Raw genomic sequence first — 6,046 nt, forward strand, 5'->3', positions numbered from 1 at the left:
GGAAATCAAGGAAGAGGGCAACCATTCAAGAAGGCTAGAAATTCCAGGTATGAATCTAACACTATTGACGATAAGCAGGCTAAATATTATCTACCAGCTGCTCTATCTACCTCCGCTCCTTCGGACTCAATGGGAATTTGGCTCATTGATAGTGGTGCCTCAAGACACTTCGCTGGTTACAAAGAAGTACTCTATAATCTGGTAGAGAAAGAAACTAACCTAGAAATTGTCCTTGGAGATGACATGAAATACCCAGTGAAAGGTGTAGGCAATGTTTCTCTTAAACTGAATCAAGGTAATACGATTCACTTACAAGATGTATTATATGTACCTGATCTCAAAAAGAACCTGGTATCCATCTCGGCAATGGAAGACAAAGGCTATAAGGTAACCTTCAGCGATGGTAAGGTACGCATATGGAAAAATAATGTTAAAAATGCTTTCACTCTTGGGTTTCGAGTTGATTCTTTATATCAAGTCGGTGGAAGTCCGCTAGGTGTCATGTCTTGTGACACAACACTTCAGTCTGAACTCTGGCATCGGAGGTTTGCCCACCTTCATTACAAAGCTCTACCCGATGTAAGACAGATGGTAACAGGGATGCCTGAATTCCAAGTAGAGAAAGAAGGTGTATGTCCGGGATGTGCCGAAGGAAAGCTCAAAAGGGGACCATTCCTTTCAAGTCAAAGCAAGACCTCCGATATATTACAACTAGTTCACTCAGACATATCAGGTATGATGCCTGTGAACTCCTTGGGAGGATACTCATATTATCTCACTTTTACAGATGACCATTCTCGAAAGGCCTAGATATACTTCTTGAAAAAGAAGGATGAAGTGTTGCCTTGGTTCCGACACTTCAAAGCCCTAATCGAGAATCAAACCGAAAAGAAGATCAAGATCTTAAGAACTGACAATGGGACTGAATATGAATCTAATGAGTTCCATGATTTTTGTAAAGAGGCTGGCATCAAGAGGGAGACTACTACACCATATACTCCTGAACAAAATGGTGTGGCAAAAAGGAAGAACCGCACAATTATGGAAGCTGTCCGGGCCATGCTACATGATCAAAGTCTTCCTAAGTTTCTATGGGCTGAAGTTGCAAACACTACCGTATATGTACAAAATCGATGCCCTCATCAAGCATTGGGTTCCAAGATTCCTGAAGAAAAATTCACCGGTAAGAAACCTGATGTTTCTCATTTTAAAATTTTTGGAAGCCCTGTATACTTTCATGTGCCGAAAGAGAAAAGAAATAAATTGGGAGCATCTGGAAAGAAGGGAATTTTCGTGGGCTATGGTGAAAATACTAAAGGCTATAGAATCTATGTAGTCGGTCAAAGGGACGTCATAATTAGTCATGATGTCACCTTTGACGAAGATATGGCTCTCAGCAAGGTGATCAATCTTCCAACTTTGAGGAACTCTCAAGAAGCCGACACCAGGGAACCGAAAGAAAAGGATGATGAATCAATGCCTGATGTAGAAGAACCCTTAGATCCGATTGATCCTCCTCCATATGAGCCTTCCTCTTCTAGGAAGAGGCCTTCATGGCTTAAGGGGTTACTTGATGATGCTAAAGGACATGCTGCACCCCGAGGAACCTTTCGTGAAAGTAAGAAACCTAAAAGGTATCAAGGATACCTGACCATCATGAGCACGATCATACAAAATGAGCCTTCGTCATTCTCAGATGCCGTCAATCATCAAGTATGGAAGGATGCTATGACCGAAGAATATGAGTCTATCATAAAGAATGATGTTTGGGAAGTAGTTCCCAGACCCCAGGACAAGACTGTTGTTACTTCCAAATGGCTTTACAAGATAAAGCATGCAGCAGATGGAAGCACGGAAAAGTATAAGGCTCGTTTTGTTGCTCGAGGTTTCTCCCAAAAGGAAGGTATAGACTATGATGAGATATTTGCACCTGTTTCTAGATATATGACCATTCACTCGATCATAGCCCTTGCCGCTTCACAAGGATGGAACCTACATCAGATGGATGTCAAGACTGCGTTCTTGCATGGCTCGATCAAAGAAGAGGTCTACGTGGAGCAACCCGAAGGATTTGAGATTTATGATTGAAAATCTCATGTATGCAGGTTGAAGAAAGCTCTCTATGGGCTGAAGCAAGCACCCCGAGCATGGTATGAGAGGATCGATAGCTACTTGATGAAGTTGGGATTCACTAGGAGTGAAGCCGATCCTAACCTTTACTTTAAGGTTGAAGATGACAAGCCTCTCATATTGGTGTTGTATGTGGATGACCTCTTTCTAACAAGTGCAGACCTTCTCATTCACAAATGTAAGAGGGAGCTGGCCTCTGAATTTGAAATGAAAGACCTAGGACTGATGCACTACTTCCTAGGACTTGAAGTGTGGCAAAAGCCAGGAGAAATTTTCCTATCTCAAGGAAAATATGTGGTGAAGATATTGGAAAGATTCGGAATGGTGGACTGCAAGCCTGTAACTACTCCGATGGAGCTTGACTTCAAGAAGTTAAGCGGTAGTGCTGCTGGACCTGTTTTACGAAATGCTACAGAGTATCAGCAACTCGTCGGAGCATTAATGTTCTTAGTGAACTCCCGTCCAGATATATGCTTTGCAGTCAACACGTTGAGCCAGCATATGGTTGAACCCCACCACATACACTGGATTGGTGCCAAGAATCTGCTGAGATATCTTCGTGGCACTATCACTTATGGGTTAAGATACATTGCCAGAGATGTGAGACTATTTGGATACACAGATGCTGACTGGGCAAGAAATGTGGAGGATCGTAAGAGCACTTCCGGGTGTTGTTTCTCCTTGGGATCTGCTTCGATATCCTGGATGAGCAGGAAACAAAAGTCGGTGGCTTTGAGCACCGCCGAAGCAGAGTATATTGCTGCTAGCATGGCTTCTTGTGAGGTAGTTTGGTTGCGAAAGCTCTTCAGTGAGTTGTTTGGATTCACATTGGATACCACTGTGATCCTTTGTGACAACCAAAGTGGGATTCGTTTGTCAGAGAATCCCGTATTCCATGATCGCTCCAAGCATATTGATATCAGATACCATTATATTCGAGATATGGTGCAACGGGGAGCTATAAGGCTCCATCATATCGGTACAGATGAACAGGTCGCCGACATTCTGACAAAACCCCTTGGGAAAGTAAAATTTCTGACTTTCCGTGAACAACTTGGAGTTGTTCAAAGACCCTCCAATGAGGGTCATTTATGATGCATTGAGCTCTGAGAGCTCCAGGGGGGTGCGGGGTGCTTCTTGGAGCAGCATATGACCACAGGATTATTCACTATCCCCTGGTGGTATACATGTACACCCCGTGGCGACATTGTAGCAGGATTGATGTGTTCTCCTGTGAGGCCTGGATTGATGTGTTCTCCATGGCAATTGTAGCAGGATTGATGTGTTCTCCTGTGAGGACAGGATTGATTAGTTCTCCTATCGAGGCATCCTACCCATGCAGTCTGGGACTCATGGGAAGTACCTCTCATCTGATCAATGAGCAGGGAAATGAAGTTAGGGACCATAGTAGTACTAATGGACGCATTGTTGTAACTACCGTACTCCCTATGCTAGGATGACCTCCATTGATCTGGGATCAATGATACCGGTCTGGGACCAGTGATAGGAGTTGTACCATACTATGACGCTGACTTCGAGTCGGTTGAGACTGGTCTGGGATCAGTGGTACATACTCTGAGATTGACTTTGAGTCAGTGGAGGATTATATTGGTCTGGGACCATTGGAGTTGTACTCACTATGACGCTGACTTTGGGTTGGTTGAGACTGGTCTGGGACTAGTGGTACATACTCTGAGACTGAATTTGAGTCAATATGATACATCCTCGATCATTTCTTCTTCTTCATAATTCAGACAAAAGCAGAGTAGAACAGAACAATGCAAGAGCATAGCAGAACAGAACAAAACAGTTCAGATCATTGCAGGGCAGAACAAGACAAAGCAGAACAGGCAAAATAGAGCAGAGCAGGGCAAGGGTCAGGCTGTACAAGGCAGTGCATTTGATGGATGAATAGTAACGACCGATAGACAGATTGCAGATGAAGTTCTCCATGGTTGAGAGGGAGTGTTAAAATTGGCAACCAGGGAAAAACTTGATGTGGGTCATCTTATTCATGGCTAATAATATTTTTATTAGATTCCTCTCGTCGAGAGGTGTAGGATTGATATAAAGATCATCCAATTCCGATAAGTATTCATGAAGATATGAATTTATTTTGATTATGGAATTATTATCAAGCCGACCTACAACTCATGTAGGCTCAGAAGCCCAACAGTCGCATCTATTCACCCTCCAACGTTGTGTATAAATATAAGAGGACTTTTCCTCATTTGGACTCACTCATCTCATCACATCTCTCTCTCTCTCTACTGCGCAGATATGAGTCTCTTCTCTACTGCGCTGAAATGGGTCTCTCTCTCTCACACATGTGAAGCCAGAAGCTGTTGAATTTGAAGCTGCAACTGTAGAAGTAAAGATTGAATTGCGTGGCCTAGAAGATCTCCTCTTTGGAACTACACTATAGGTTCATCTGAACCTCCTTTGAAAGCCGCAACTTTTGGTGGTGGAATGAAGTCAATCCGACGAACGGTTTGCAAGATATCAACTGCCCTAGTTTGAAGCCGGAAACTGCTGAAACTGAAGCTGCAACTGCAGAAGTAAAGATTGACTTGCGTGGCCTAGAAGATCTCCTCATCTGAACTTTGTTGTAGGTTCATCTGAACCTCCTCTGGAAGTCGAAACTTTTGGTGGTGGAATGAAGTCAATCCGACTGTCGGTTTGTGAGATATGGTCTGCCCTAGTTTGATAATGAAAGTTGCTAATGCTGATGCTACTGATCTAGGGTTTGCTACTGCTGATATGAATCAGATTTATTGTACTATTTCTCTCTGCTGAATTATTGAAGATAAAAGAAGATTTGATCAAAGGGTTTCCCCACACATTGTGGGGTTTGTCCCTGGCTAGCCGCCACATCTTGTGTCTCTTGTCTTGGCTTGCTTTCTGTCGATCGTTTAATGTTCTATCTACACTTTACTTTATGTACATGTGATTGCTAATCGGTGGAATATAATAAGAAAAAGAAGTAAACTGTTATAAGCATAGAACATACCATAACTTAACAGCTTGCAACAGAGGGCTTGGTGGAGTCCTTATGCAGAAGGGACAGGTGATATGCTATGAATCCAAGAAACTTAATGAGCACAAACAGAACTACGTGACTCATGATCTTGAGTTGGCAGCTATTATTCATGCCTTTAATATGTGGAGACATTATCTTCTTGGCAAGAGGTTTGTGTTGATGAGCGATCATAATAGGTTAATATATTTGTTTGACCTACTGAATTTGAATGCCAGGCAAGCTAGATGGTTGGCTACCCTTAGTGAATTTGAATTCCAGATAAAATACATAAAGGGTATGGAGAATAGGGTTGCAAATGCTCTCAGCATGAAAGTGTAGTTGAACCATGTTGCAACAGTGAGCTCATATGGGACAGATTTACAAGATCAGATCTTATAGGAAGGACAACCGAATGACATTTATAGGGAACTTATGCATAGGTTACAGTAGGGTACATGTGATCAGGATATGGACTATCATCTCATGGCAGATGACTTGGTGAGATTCAGGGACATGATCTATGTGTTAGATGACAGTGAACTCAATAAGATTACCTTGAGGGAGTTTCATGTAAATCCATTTTCGGGTCACCCAAGATATCACAAGACGTTGACAACAGTGAAGACATTCTACTATTGGCTGAATCTAAAGAAGGAAGTGGCAGAGTTCATGGCTAGATGTTTGGACTGTCAGCAGATGAAAATAGAGTGTAAGCATCCAGGTGGATTACTTCAGCCTATTCCGATTCCAGAATGGAAATGGGAGGTCATTTCCATGGACTTCATTACAGGTATTTTGAGGACATTGAGGCAACATGATTCTATCATGGTTGTGGTAGATAAGTTGAGTAAGGTAGCTCACTTCATTCCAGTAACGACTACTTATTCAACTAGTGAG

Source organism: Pinus tabuliformis, chromosome 2_1, assembly GCF_031772625.1.
Source record: "Pinus tabuliformis cultivar Carrire ecotype Pingquan chromosome 2_1, CPIR1, whole genome shotgun sequence".
Taxonomy (NCBI): domain Eukaryota; kingdom Viridiplantae; phylum Streptophyta; class Pinopsida; order Pinales; family Pinaceae; genus Pinus; species Pinus tabuliformis.